At 41.1% G+C, this 15,750-nt stretch overlaps 1 protein-coding gene across 14 annotated transcripts in view; it reads left to right on the top strand.

The window, feature by feature from the left end:
- The window catches only part of dtnba (dystrobrevin, beta a), a 335,231-nt gene that overhangs the window by 66,829 nt on the left and 252,652 nt on the right, over positions 1–15,750 (top strand). For 12 of the 14 annotated variants that reach the window (XM_078399376.1, XM_078399375.1, XM_078399378.1 and 9 more), the window contains exon 2: positions 6,367–6,462. The exons of the other annotated variants lie outside the window; for them this stretch is intronic. The gene's annotated coding sequence lies outside the window, so the exon portion shown is untranslated. The remainder of the gene's footprint in view (positions 1–6,366; positions 6,463–15,750) is intronic. 14 annotated transcript variants of the gene reach the window in all.

Raw genomic sequence — 15,750 nt, 5'->3', positions numbered from 1 at the left:
CTACCTGGCTAAAATAAGTGCTTTTCTTTCCAGGGAAACGTAGGCTCTAGCGACTATTCCCCTCAACGACTTGATCCAACAGCACAAACATGTCTTTTTCTTCAATCATCTCTATCAAGTTACACCCAGGCTCTTTGGATAATGACAGGTTATACACTATACAAAGCAATGTGTACTCTACCTTTAATGTTTTATTCATTAAAAGTGGCTGGATTAAAAAGGCAACATGCTGATCGAGACTGCTTACTTTGAACCCATCTGTAGTTTCACTGTACAAAACAATGTATTTATAATCTCATTACCCGTCTTGCATCCATTTTAAATCATCTTGTCAGAACCACGTATTTTGAAATGAGTTGGTAGTTATTTAGTAGGTGGCGCATTCCTCTCTGGCTTTAAGTCTACAATTACAATAGGCAAATCACTTGTAAAACAGTAGTGTTTTGTTTGGTATCGCCTAAGCTGCAATGATACAATTTGCTTCTTTGGAGTATGTTCGTTCTAACCTCCTATAATGTGTGTACACTACTTGGTGTGTACAATACTTTCAATTAAAATCTTGCATAATTACAACATTGAGGTTGAGGTCAGACCAAAGGCAAACATTACAGTTGATGTGTACCAGTGACTCTTGAAACGGAAACAAATTTTGATCATGAAAACTGTCCTTTACTCCACACAGATTATGCATTCAGATTTGTTAGTTTGTTGCCATATATACCAGGGTGTAATGAAATTCCTTGTTCATATATAGCTCATAGATTAAATATTACACACGGTAATGATTATAACTATAAATACAATGATAAGTGCAAACGATTGCAGTGAAATCTGAGGTATTCACAAAATGCTGGAGTAAGTCAGCAGGTCAGGCAGCATCTCGGGAGAGAAGGAATGGGCGACGTTTCAGGTCGAGACCCTTCTTCAGACTGATGTCAGGGGGGCGGGACCCTAGTTTTAAAAAAGTGCAATATTGGAACAAACATTATTCGAGGAAGAGTTACAAATAAGTATGTGGCAACACCTCTGGGAAAGGGGTATGTTAGAGGTGATTGGAGGAACTGCAGATGCTGCAATCTTGAGCAAAACACTTTTCACCCAACTACAATCAGTCTGAAGAAGGGTCGCAACCTGAAAAATCACCTCTCCATGCCATCCAGAGAAGCTGCTTTACTGGCATCTGCAGTTCCTAGTGTCTACATTTTACTGCTCCACTGCAAAATCTTCTCAATGTATGCCTACTTTGAAGAAGCTCTCCTCTCTTTGGGAGTTCTGTGAGACCCTCTCTCACTGCTCTTCCTCTGTGATTCCTGCTGCTCTTCAATCATGTTCTGACCCAGACTCGCTACCACAGCCATTCTTTGCCACGCCAGGATTGGTCCCACCCCCACCTCTTCCAGCTTTCTCCAGCCCCGCCACCCCACAATCAGTCTGAAGAAGGGTCCAGACTGGAAACGTCACCTACCTGTAATCTCTAGAGATGGAAACATCGCCTATCTGTGTTCTCAATAGATGCTGCCTGTCCTGCTGATTTCAGCACTGTGTCTTTGTTTAGCGCTGGACTAACTTGCTAATTAGTTCAGTAGTCTGATTGCAGTGGGATGAGGCTGTTCCTAAATTTCAAGAGGGTAAGATTTTAGATGTGAGTTTACATTTGAGGAGCAGGTTATAACCATTACTGATTTTTTAATGTCTATTTATGAATGGACATTTATTTTACAGTTACGTTGAGCATTGGTGTAGAATGTGCACTCTTTTATAATGTACGATATCTGTTTCAAGCAATCATCGACGTGTTTTCATGTGAACTAGAGCAGGTGACTACATGTCATTATTGTATAAATAGATAATCAGTGTCACGAGAACAACGCCACTTGAAGATGCGAGGGACCCATAAAATATGAAATCAAGTGCAATATGTATCCCAATGATTAAATCTTAATATGTAAGCCTTATTTGGTATTTCATCAAGCTGATATTAGCCTTGCCTTTTTTAAAGTGTTTATCAGTGTAGAATCTCCTTTATGGCATTTGAGAGCCTATTGCTGCATTATAGTCAGTCAATGGGCAAAGCTTGCATGGATATCTGATGGGTTCAGCAACAGGTGCATATTTCGATGGGTGTAGGTAGTGAAGTAATCTTGGGAGAGTAAAATCGTATGAAAAGGAAACTTAAAAGGGATGGTGCTATTGAAACTAAAACTCGCGGGGAGAATCTGAAACAATTCCATGCATCCAGAGGTACTTGTATACTTTGCTCGGGTTGGTGGTGATTAAATGAAATGGAAAAGCATTAAGCCGAAGGCACAGGATTATATTTTAAGTCAAATAATGGAATTCAGCAGATGACACACTTTGCTCAGTTGAAGTGAAAACGATCGACGAGGAGGTGGGAATACACAGAACATTTGTGTGTTCAATTGGGTATTTGGCATTGCAGCAGTTATACAAAGATAAGAAATCAAGTTTCAAGTCATTACAATTGATAGCAATGTCATCCTCTACCATATGGTAGCTGCAGAAATACTGCATCGCACATTCTGGGTTAATGTGTCTGGGTTGAGCTTTAGGTTTATTATTGTTCTGTGTACTGAGGTACAGTGAAAAGCTTCATGTTGCATGCTATCCGATCAGATCAACTAGCACTGCTTATAAATACAATCAAATCAAAACCTGGGTGCAATTGGTAGAGCAAGGGGGACAATACAGTGTGAGTCTGACTCTCTGCTGTCCCAAGCTCTGGTAAGATAGTTACTTCTTGATGGCCAGGTGTATTAGGTTTCAGTAATCATGCCTGGCAAGCCATCCATACATTGCCAAATACATAATATACTGGCAGTGGGCTATTTCCAAGGAAGTATCCACCTTTTTATTTGGTATGCATTCATTCATCTTAAAGATGTAATTTGATTAATTGACTCATCTTCTGGAAAATGATATCTTCATCTGCACACAAAGTGGAGTAACTCAGCGAGTCATGCAAGATCTCCGGAGAACATTGAGAGGTGATGTGTTGGTTCAGGACCTTTCTTTAGACGGACTAACGGGGGTGGACAAAAGAAAGCTGCAAGGGAGGAGGGGTAGTACAAAGCCAGGAAGGTAATAGGTTGAAGATAGACACTAAATGCTGCAGTAACTCAGTGGGACAGGCTGCATCTCTGGAGAGAAGGAATGGGTGATGTTTTGGGTCGAGTACCTTCAGACTGACTCGAAACGTCACCCATTCCTTCTCTCCAGAGATGCCGCCTGTCCCACTGAGTTACTCCAGCATTTTGTGTCTATCTTGTGTTTAAATTAGCATCTGCAGTTCCTTCCTACTCAGGTAATAGGTTTGTACAGATGAGGAGGGTTTTTTGACAGGCAGAAAGTTGAACAAAGGTTTGAGGTGAAAAGATAAGTGGGAGAAAATTGAGAACATTGGAGAATTCAGTGTTCATATAGTTGGGTTGTAAGCTATCCAAGCAGAATCTGAGGTGCTGTTCCTCCTTTTTGAGTATGGCTCACTGAGTCTCTGCATGGTCTCGCTGGTGTACAAGAGGCCGCATTAGGAACGCCAAATGCAGTAGATGAAGTTAGACTAGGTACACCGAACAACTGTTTTTCTGAGAAGTCAAGTCAAGTCAAGTCAATTTTATTTATATAGCACATTTAAAAACAACCCACGTTGACCAAAGTGCTGCACATCTGATTAGGTACTAAGGAAAAAATGAAACATACAGTAGCACACAAACATAACAGCACATACAAAACAGTTCACAGCGCCTCCTCAATGGGCCTCAAACGCAAGGGAGTAGAAATAGGTTTTGAGCCTGGACTTAAAGGAGTCGATGGAGGGGGCAGTTCTAATGGGGAGAGGGATGCTGTTCCACAGTCTAGGAGCTGCAACCGCAAAAGCGCGGTCACCCCTGAGCTTAAGCCTAGACCGCGGGATAGTGAGTAGCCCCAAGTCGGCCGACCTGAGGGACCTGGAGTTAGAGAGGTGGGTTAGAAGATTTTTGATGTAGGGGGGGGAATATCCATTTAGGGCTTTATATGTGAATAGGAGGAGCTTGAAGTTGATTCTGTACCGTACAGGGAGCCAGTGGAGAGGCCAGAATCGGCGTGCTGTGGTCCCTTTTACGGGTACCCGTCAGGAGTCTCGCTGGGGCGTTTTGGACCAGTTGCAGGCGGGGCAGGGAAGATTGGCTGATCCCAGTGTATAGGGAGTTGCAGTAGTCTAGGCGGGAGGAAATGAAAGCGTGAATGATTTTTTCAGTGTCGTCGAATTGGAGGAAAGGTTTGATTTTAGCTATGGTACGAAATTGGAAGAAGCTGGCTTTTACCACAGCGTTGACTTGCTTGTCAAACTTTAATGCAGAGTCAAATATCACGCCGAGGTTTTTGACATGCGGTTTGACTAGGCAGGATAGGCTTCCAAGACTGCCTGTTATCGAAGGACTCTTGGGGGTCCCTGGACGGAGGTGGGGGAGGAGGTATTGGGGCAGGTGTTAATTGTGGACTTTAATTCAGTGCCCCGAACAATGTGAAAGTTACATAGCCAAAACCAAAAGCCCCCTTTTAAATAAAATTGCCCATAAACTAGATACTATGTTTAATTTCGTTTAGAGATACATGGAATACAGATATGAGCAGCGATCCCCGCACATTAACACTGTCTGACACACAAGAGGGACAATTTACATACACAAAGCCAATTAACCTACAAACTTGTATGTCTTTGGAGTGTGGGAGGAAACTGAAGATCTCGGAGAAAACCCACTCAGTCATGGGGAGAATGTACAAACTCTGTACAGACAGTACCCATAGCCGGGATTGAACCCGGGTCTCCGGCTTGCAAGCGCTGTAAAGCAGCAACTCTACTGCTGCGCCACAGTGCTGCCCAAATACTTGAAGTACTAGTGACATTTATTTGTCTGGTTTGATTATGGAGGCTAAGAATCTGAGAGAAGATGTGACGGTCAAATGCAAGCGAGAAAGGAGGAGTAGAAAGAAACAATATCATGCTGTCCTTGAATTGACAAAAAAGTAGGCTCCTTGGGAGACTAAAAGAAATTTGAGTGATACGAGCTCGGGGAATTTATTTGTATTGACATTAGTAACACACAATTCTTTCTTGAACACTTCATACAACATTTTTCATTTAATTCAGCAGACACAGAGAATGAGGTAATGATTTAGGTTACCGGATAAAGTGAGATGTGAGAGATTTCTTTGTCTTAAGTACACAAGATAGAATCTAAAATCGCACATTGCCTAGGCAGTGAATGTCATTTGACATCATTTGTTCAAACATTTAAACAAAGATAAAAGGCCAGGCCCGACTAATTTAGTGTAATTGGCACTCAAATTCTGGGTTTTCCTTTTCCTGTATCATTTATTCCGAAAAACATTCGCATCTTGCACTCCAATCCAAAAAAAGTAAAAAATACTGGCTGACATAAAAAATTAATTGTACATTGCTATTTTGTTCGATTAAAATAACACAGTGAAGAGTTTAATTCGACTATTTTGGTCGTAAGGTCATAAGGAATAGTAGAGTTAGGCCATCCGACCCATCAAGTCTACTCTGCCATTGATGGCTGATCTATCTCTCCTTCCTAATCACATTCTCTTGCCTTCTCCCCATAACCTCTGACACCTGTACTAATCAAGAATCTATCTATCTCTGCCTTAAAAGTGTCTGCTGACTTGGCCTCCACGGCCTTCTGTGGCAAAGAATTCCACAAATTCACCTCCCTCTGAATAAACATATTTCTCCTCGTCTTTCTAAAAGAACATCCTTTAATTCTGAGGCTATGACCTCTAGTCCTAGACTCTCCCTCGAGTGGAAGCATCTTCTTCACATCCACTCTATCCAAGGCTTTCACTATTCTGGATGTTTCAATGAGGTCCCCTTCATTCTTCTGAACTCCAGCGAGTACAAGCCCAGTGCCGCCAAACGCTTATCATAGGTTAACCTTCATAATACCAATATGACCTGGATTTAGTAACTATTTGGTCTGCAGAGTGCAGACCCTTGCAAGATTATCTAAAATAACAAATGCGAAGGATGGAATTATGTGGTTTTGATAGTGTTGCGTTATCTTTGAAGAAGTTTGTGTGGAAAGATCAGAAATAGTTTGCGTGCAAGGGGAAACAGTTTAAAGCACAGATTATCATGAATTTATGAGAGAGTGATGGATACTATTTTCAAATCAACTATTATGAAATGAAATATAGAATTAATGCAGTCAACTGGTTGAATAAATATGATGTGTTTATTTCGATTTACTTGTAGAAAATGTTGTGTTATTTTATACCATTTACTTAACGAAATTCTTTTCTGTCCTATGAATCTGATTTTAATTGACACATTTTTATTTCTAGACATTCCTTTTATCAAAAATTGAAACCTTTCAAAGTTGAAAAAACAGAATAAAAGACCAAAGATCCCAGGAGAAGACAGGACCCAGTTACAGAAAGGTGGGGGTAAAATCTTGGCATGTTCTGGAGAGAAAATTCTTAATTTCTTGAAACCTAAATAATAACTCGCTTCCTCTCTTGGGCCCACATTATTAAGCTGTGAAGTTGCATTCTTTGCACCGTGGCTGCTTCTGAACAGGTTTAATATAAAGAAAGCTATTCATTAAAAAGTTCTAACATTCTATTTGCAAGTTATTTTTAAGTTCTCTTGTTTTAAGTTTGTTGTAAGGTTATTTACGTACCAAAAGTTAGATATTTCAAAAGATGTTTGTTTGTAAATCATAGCAGTTGCGCTAAGTATGGATACTATTTTATAGATTGGCAATATTTTGGAAAATTTGTAATTCGTGCAAAACAGAGAAATGCTTTGATGTATTATTTACTTGGAGAGGATTCATTTTGAGATTTGGCTATGTAAAAGTTTAACATATTCTTTTGGTTCATTTCTCAGTTTATGCTGAGGCATGATTTATAACAGCACTTGTGATTTATGTCTGAGTCTTCATGACTGAAATTAGACAAACTTTGCATTGTGGGAATGTGGAAGATTTTGCAGCTGACCATTGCAATGTCTTCATCTGACATCCATTGTACACATATTCCAGTTGTGATAAAAAAGCTAGAGCTATTCTACTGCTTTACTCCAGGGCCACAATGTGCAAGCAGTAATCCTATGCCTTGCCCTATTTTCTGTGTACCCTAACCCTGGTTAATGCGAATTGAACTGAAACAAGTATGAGTCTTAAGAAGGAATTTACAGGCAACCACTAATCTGGAGGTAACTATTTGAATTATTCATTTCTTCTTTCGGTGTGATCAACCTTCCATATGATAGTTGTTAGCCTGGTAAAATTAAATTAAAAGTAGATTATCTTTAATTACATAGTCTTGAAATTGTTGCTTGCTGGTATTGAGCAAGCTTTGTGTCAGAATGTAAGTGAAAGAAGGTGTGTAAGCTTGTTCATTTCTCGCCCACTGCACAAGTGCTTTGATTTTTATGAAGATTATATATGAATTGTTTGTTTGGAAACATTCACTACTATCCACCGCCCACCTTTCTGTTAGCTATAATTAGAACGCTGATGATAACATTGTGCTGGTCCTCATGTACAGCAATCTACCTGTAACATGGTATTAGACTTGCAATGACCTGTTTGAGCATGAAACTAAAACAAAAATCGCTCTTTTTAGTTACAACAGTACAGTCTTCCTTCATTCCAGGAAGATGCACAAATTCTTTTTAAGTCCACTGATGGGCTTTTACTAAAAGATTTCTCACCCATTGGATCAATGACATTATTTTGTTCAATGATCCAATCCCTTTTTTGTTGCTCAGGAGACGATGTAGGGAACCAAGACATCTTGTTCTGTACACACTGGGTAAAGTGCTTCAATTCCAGCCTTGCTATTCTGGAAAAGAAATGACACAAAACATCTCTGGGGAACATGGAGATGTTTCGGATCAGGACTCTTCAGACCCTGATCAGTCTGAAGAAGGGTTCTGACCCAAAATGTCACCTATCCATGTTCTGCAGAGATGTTGCCTAACCTACTGAGTTACTTCAGCATTTCGTGCCAACTTTGTAAGTTGTAGGTATTCTATGACAAAAAATTATTTTATATATTGTTTGCAAATTATTTCCATTTGAAATCAATTCCATCACAAAAGAAGCCAGTGAGGAGTTGTTTATATATTTTTTAAAAGGCGCAGTGTGAAAAGATTTTGCGACCAAAGAAAATCTACAAGAATACACATGGTTAAGTTGAGTTATCGCTGTATTTTATTTTGTTCAGATGGAAACAGAAATTGGATGTGTTGCTGAATTTCTAACACTGTACTGTCATCTTTTCATAAACCATTTTGTGTGATTGCTACTAATGTGCTACTGAAAATTAGAAGAATTTCTGTTTTTAATTTTATGTTCTGAAGGCAGTTCGTGGAGTTTAACAGCAAACATGAGATAAAATGGTCAGTTTCATATTCGATATAAGATTTTCAATTTTGACTCACCAGATGATACTGACTCCCCTCTCCATCCATACACCAGGGTTCAGTGAAGAGCCTGTCCCACTTAAGCGATTTTTCTTTTTAGGCGACTGCCGGCGACTGTCATAGTCATAGCAGATCACCGATAATCTAGTGACTGGACCCCCCCCCCCCCCCCACCCCTACTACAATGTCTACGACAAGCTACAACAACTTACCACCTAGTCGACGTCAAGCTACGGCAAGTTGGTGACCCAATCGTCGCGACTTAGGACGTCCACCTACGACCGCACCTACGATATCCTACGACCACACAGGCGACAACCTACGACAACTGAAGTCAACCTACATTTACCCGTGACAAGCCACGACAAGCTATGATCCTGTTGGTGACAACTGAAGACAATTCACATCATTTTGACCTCCGGTTTTGACGCCGGTACCTGTCGCCGGTTGACGTAGGTAGTCGCCAATGGAATTCACCGATGTCAGCACCGGCGACAACCTACGTCACCTGGTGACAACCTGGTGACAACCTACGACAGCACCTACATCAGGAGACGTCAAACTACGCTCATTGGCTTCAAACCAACAGTTGCCGAAATTTTTTAAACATCTCAAAATCCAGCAGCGACCAGAAAAACGCTATGACTCTTTGGAGACTACTCACAACCATAAAAGTGTGTTGGAGTAGTAATAGAACAACATTTTATATAGAAAATAAATCTGCAGGTTTGGCATCACCAAAGTTCCTACCTTTCTGGAGTAAGGAAGTTCATTTTAATTGGATTGCAAGTGGATCAAGAAATGGAAGTAATTTGAGGCAGTAAAACGTCTCATGAATTGGTGAGTTGGGATTGGTTGCAGGAGAGGATGAAGTTGATCTTGTCTCCTGAAGAATGAGTTGATGATCGGATGAGGGCGTCCTTCCGCACGGAGGCCAACTCCCAGCTCATTGGTGAGGGGCTGCGTCCATATGCTGCCTCTCCCGATGGAAGTGGACAACACCTCTGACAGCTAGTGAGACAACATCCTCGGCCACACTCACTGTAAATGTTGCTGTTTGAACGTGTTTGATGTCTACAAAAACTTGGAATACCTTGGGATCTGTGAGGAAGAAATATGGCAGATAGATCAAGGCACGGTGGGGCAGCAGTGGAGTTGCTGCCTTACAGCTCCAGGGTCCCGGGTTTGATCCTGAGTACGGGTGCTTGTGTGTGCAGAGTTTGTACGTTGTCCCCGTGATTGAGTGGGTTTTCTCTGGGCTCGGTTTCCTCCCACACTCGAAAGACATATAGATTTGTAGGTTAAGTGGCTTGTAAATTGTCTCTAATGTCTGTAGGATAGTGTGTGGTGGATCGCTGGTCGGAGCAGACTCGGTGGGCTGAAGGGCCTGTTTCCCTGCACTAAACTAGACACGAGTGCACAAATGCATTCACATACTTGCGTGTTCACACTTGCACACATTCTCAATCTCTCTTTCTCTCAGCCTGTAAACTAATTTAAAAAAACCTTCAAACTTAACTTAAATAATTGAAGTAGAAAATCTTACATTTTCAGCAGTTGATTTCTTTCCTTTGAGCTGCTTGCATTTGACTCGTTACACTGTTTCAGTGGAAAAATTACTGATTCTGAGAACTGGGAAATTTGCAGGAGCTAATCCATGAAGAATCTACCAGAGTGGCACATAATTCCTTTGGCAGTCCTGTCTTACAGTTTCAATTCAGAAATGGTCCAGTTATTGTAAGATCCATGCAGATCTTCTGGAAGAGTTGGCCTGTTCAATATGAAAATGACAACATATTTCTTAGCTTTATTCTAAAGTTTACAATAGAGATATTGTTATGGACCAATAAGCATGAAGAACAATTTGTTCAGAAATTAACTTTTTCTCATCAGTGTAATCTAATTGGCATGTTGCAGAACTGACCTGAATGAATTGCCAAGCATCATTATTTGTAATCGGATCTTTTCATTATTCTTGTTCTGAGGCCAGCTGGGAAGACTGCAGAGAAAAAAAATATTTTAGTGGGAGGATGCACAAAAGCATAGAATTAACACTTGTTCCACATTGGAATTGCTGTAAAATTTCCCTGCAGACGTTATGCTATTCATCGTGTAGAGTGGGCAGGCTGCACAGAATTGAAATACAAATAGTTCTCCTATAAATAGACACAAAATGCTGGAGTAACTCAGCGGGACAGGCAAGATCTCTGGAGAGAAGGAATGGGTGACGTTTCGGGTCGAAACCTGAAGAAGGGTCTCGACCCGAAATCTCACCCATTCCTTCTCTCCAGAGATGCTGCCTGACCCGCTGAGTTACTCCAGCATTTTGTGTGTATCTTCGGTTTAAACCAGCATCTGCAGTTCCTTTCTACATAGTTCTGCTATAAAGCATGTTCCCATGACATGAATTGGACGTAACACAAGCGATGAATTAGGGAATACTATTTGCATTATGCGAGCTGAAATGGTTATAATACGATTTGGACCTGGAACTGGAGAGCTTCTTAAAAGTTACATTGGAAATATGACAAGCAGGAAAAAAATCAGTCTTGGATTTAAACAGTCTAGGGTGAGGGGCGGGTAAATTTCCTTCCATGTAACTTTCCTGCATTGTCTCAAGCAGCTTAAGAACACAGCTGCTATTTTAACCACAGCTGGTCATTGAAGTTAACAAGTAATAACATTGTTCACATTGTGCAACAAAACGCTATTAAACAATGTAACATAAAGCCTTTGGTATTGTGAGCTTGCAGAAACAAAAATCAACTCAGCGCTATTGAAAAGACCTTCATTTTTGAAAATAACTCAAAGTGCTTGAGTAATTCAGTGCATCACGCAGCATCCCTGATGGATATGGATACGTGATGTTTTGACTCTGCAGTCATCTTCTGACTGATTGTAGTGGGGGAACGAAAGCTGGAAAAGATGTGGAGGCAGGACAAAGCTTGGCAAGTGATAGCTGGATGCAGGTAAGGGGTGTTTGGCAGGTAGGAGAACAAAATCTAGAGATGTAAAGGTTGACAAAAAGAGACTAAAGGTGGCAAAAAGAAGGCAAAAGGGGATTAATAAAGAGAGATTTGAAAGGTGAGTAAAATGTAAAGCCAGAGGGAGGGATGTAGGTGGAAGGGAACAGGGATACTGGGTGGGTGGTGAAGGGGGTGAGATAGTGGGAGAATGGGTGCGCAGTGGGGTCAGAAAATCCTGGTGGAAAATTAACTTTCTTCTGGGAGTCTGACACACTAATGCCCCTTTCCCTCATTGACAAGATTGCCTCATTTATAACACCTATTTTCTATAACTTGAAGTTCATCAGGACCACAACTATCGCATCATTGCAGAACTACTTGTACAAAAGCAACTGCAGCAACATTAAAGATAGACACAAAAGCTGGAGTAATTCGGTGAGCCAGGCAGCATCTCTGGAGAAGAGGAATTGGTGTTGATTCAGAGCTTCTTCAGCAACATTAATATTGTTTCAAGATTGTCCTTTGTTTGGCCTTCCCAGGTCTGACAAAGCCAAGTCCACAAGCCGTTAAAATATAAGATGAGTCCTCCCATCTCTCTTCCCCATGACTGCTGTTTGCTCATGGAGAAGTTATGCAACATTTTGGTGCAGGCAGCATTGGTAAGAGAAACCCCATAATGTAATTTGAAGTTGGTGTCTGATGATGTCAATCAGAACTTTAACCCCCAATCACATGTGAGATCTGTATTTCAGCTGAGTAAAGTCCTGAAGTAGATCCACGTTCAGAGGAATCTCAGAAAGGTTATTTTTTGTAAGGTTTCCTTGTGGCACACGAAAAGCAGAAATATTCTTTTTGGCTTCATAAGAAATCCTTGAGCACCCAAACACACTGAGATGTGCCGCACAGATCGCTTGTAGTTCTGAGAGACAAAATGAACCTTTGAGATGCGAAGAAAACCCTGCTGATACTTCCAATGTGAATAAACAGAAAATATGATCACAGATGATTGTTATGAAATGTTAACTTTTTCTCTCTCCACGGATGCTGCCTGACCTGTTGGGTATTTCTCACATTTTCTGCTTTTGTTTCAAATATTTGGTGAATTACATTTTTCATAGCCAAGCTTGCAAATTGTTGATAACTGTGTTGCCCCTAATTCTGCCAAATTATCCAGTCTCTTTCTCTGGATTTTTATCAGCTTCCATTAAAAAGATAAATGTAATCCAAATGTAATCTGGTAGACACCTCCCCATTTTAAGGTCGTAAGGTAAAAATAAACTGATATTGCTTAAGGACAATATACTGACCAGAAAGTTAGTGCTGGAAGGTGGGCGTATCGGAGGTTGTAGACACTTGGATACTATTGAGGTAATGAATGAGACAAAGGAGGGAGCAGCTACTGGAGATGCTCTTAGTTGTGATAAAACTATTCAAAATAATTAGTTTATATTTTGGTTATCCCTTCGTAGAAAGATGTTTAAGATTTAGGGAGCAAGCTACTTCAATTTCTGTGTCACCAGGGATGATTAAAAATTAATCACAGTTGATTGAAAATTAATGTCAAAATGTAACCTTTATGGCTTCAGTGCGAATATACTCAAGAGGTTATTTTGTCAGTTGCTACTGTTGTGAAGGGTTTTGAATTAAAATAGAGAAGCCAATTTCTGCTCATGGATTGTCAGAAAGAGACCTACAGTGAGATTCCCAAACTGCAAATGAATTATTCTGAATAATTTTATCACAATTACAAGCTTCTCCAGCAACTGCTTTCCCCTTGACCTACATCATTATGTCTGAAGAAGGGTCTCGACCCGAAACGTCACCCATTCCTTCTCACCCGAGATGCTGCCTGACCTGCTGAGTTACTCCAGCATTTTGTGAATAAATCGATTTGTACCAGCATCTGCAGTTATTTTCTTATATCATTATGTCTATAGTTTGTTCAAGTACCAACAACCCCTGATCAAAGCACCCATCTTCTAGCCCCAACATGCAGTCAGTGAGGATGGGACGAAGCACATCAATTTAAAATGGGGATAGACACAAAATGCTGGAGTAACTCAGCAGGACAGGCAGCATCACCGGAGAGAAGGAATGGGTGATGTTTTGGGATGAGACCCTACTTCAGACTGAAAAATGGTTTCTACCCGAAATGTCACCCATTCCTTCTCTCCAGGGATGCTGACTGTCCTGCTGAGTTACTCTGGCATTTTATGTCCACCTTCAGTGTAAACCAGCATCTGCAGTTCCTTCCTACACAATTTAAAATGGGAATTGAGTGTGACTTAATCTATGCTGAGTATTCTACGGAAAGTATAGATTGTTGGTAGTGTAAATTAATTGACAATGAAACCAATTAACCTTTTAATGGAAAATTGACCAAAGATTTGAAGCATGGGAAGATACTGTTCCACGGGAACAGGTTCAAGGATCTGACTAGTAGAACAGAAAAAGGCTCGCTCGTCTGTTTAGTTGCAATTTAGTTGTATTTGGCAAGAGAGGACAAAAACAATTCTGGGTTCTCGGTATGTGCGGGGAATTTAAATAAAGAGCTGCCGGCTGCAGCACGATATAGTGCTACCGGCTGCAGCGCCATGGGCTTTAAACATAGTGCTGTGGGCTTTAAACATAGTGCTGTGGCCACAACGCTATGGGTCACAGACCCTTTGGGGAAAAATTCTCATACATACATTCCACCCTTGGTTACTGTCACATCCGGCCCGCAGGCGTTACCCTGTTACATCCACCCCACAGGCTTTAGTAAAGTCCACGTGGTCGTGATGATGCCAATCCGCACACACAACGTCGTAATATTATGGCCAACAAGATTGTCCCAATGGTCAGTGAGGTTGGTGATGTTCTCCGTTACCCCACTCAGGGTCAAACCAGTCACTGAGTCTGTCTGTATAACCACACATGGTAGAAATTAACTTGTTTTGTTGGAGGTCCCAAACCTTAATGTCATCATCAATACCACCAGAGATAATGTGATCACTTGTGTCATTAAACCTTGCTGCCAGTACTTGGTGCGTGTTTTGAAACGTATGGATTGCAGCCTTCTGCCGAATGTCCCATAGCTTCACTGTTTCATCATCGCTTCCTGTACAGACCAACTGTGGTCCCCGTCAGGCTGGATAACATGAATTCACAAAGGATGTGTGACCTTTAGGTCTCTTGATTCTTTCACCAGTTCCACTGTCCCACACTGCTACAGTTTTGTCTGCTGATGCCAAGGCGACGAGCGGCTGCAGCTTGTTGCGAGAGGCTTGGCCTGCACCAGTGCCATTTCGTTTGCTATTTCTTTTTACCAAACATTTTCTATTCTGTTCGTCAGTTCCTGCCGACTACGCCAATTGTCCCAAGGGAACAGGTTCAAGGATCTGACTAGTTGAACAGAAAAAGGTTCACTCGTCTGTTTAGTTGCAAATCAGTTTAATTGGCAAGAGAGGACAAAAACAATACTTGTCTCGGTATGCGCGGGGAATTTAAACAAAGAGCTGCCGGCTGTAGCGCTATGGGTTCTAAATGTAGTGCTACCGGCTGCAACGCTATGGGGTCTAAACATAGCGTGATGGCCACAGTGCTATGGGCCACAGACTATTCGGGAAAATTCTCATATGACAGATACACAACTGATGGAAGAATGGGCTGAATTCTGCACAGCATGCCGATGGCCTTTTGTTGCATTACATAATTCTGTGGTTTCTTCATTGTCTGATAGATCCAAGAGATCATTGCCGAACAGCTGTCTAACGTATGAGATGGAGAGAAGGCATGAGAATGGGGTTAGGAGGGAGAGATAGATCAGCCATGATTGAATGGCAGAGTAGGCTTGATGGGCCGAATGGCCTAATTCTACTCCTATTCCATATGACCTTATGAGAGATAATTCTTTTCTGCTAGTTTTCTCCAGACTAAAGGTAACTTGTCATTGCTCAAGGACATGAACTAAATAGCTGGCAGTTGGGACCAACTTGCAGTAACACTCTCCAACCTCCAGAAATGTGCAATTAGATCATTTTCCCACAGGGGACATTTCAATAGTGGTCTTGAAGAGATGATGTTTAACAGCCAGTATAACCGCTCAATTCCAGACCACAGTGCACGCAGGAATATTGCTCGAATAGTTATTAATACATAGTATTGTGGAGCGAGACAAATTACTGTGGGCTCTTCATATTCTGTATGACAGAAGTAAAACCATTCAAATGTTACCAGCATCAGTCAAACTTTTAAACCGTTCAGTTTGTTTTAAGATTGTTATAGCTGTAGCTGCAAGGGAAAACTGGATGGTGCCAGAGAGTGGCACCATTTTACGTGAAGCACCCC

The sequence above is a fragment of the Rhinoraja longicauda genome, chromosome 5, assembly GCF_053455715.1.
Source record: "Rhinoraja longicauda isolate Sanriku21f chromosome 5, sRhiLon1.1, whole genome shotgun sequence".
Taxonomy (NCBI): Eukaryota; Metazoa; Chordata; class Chondrichthyes; order Rajiformes; family Arhynchobatidae; genus Rhinoraja; species Rhinoraja longicauda.
Note: the sequence above shows the minus strand (reverse complement) of the source record. Positions and strands in the feature narration are given on the sequence as shown.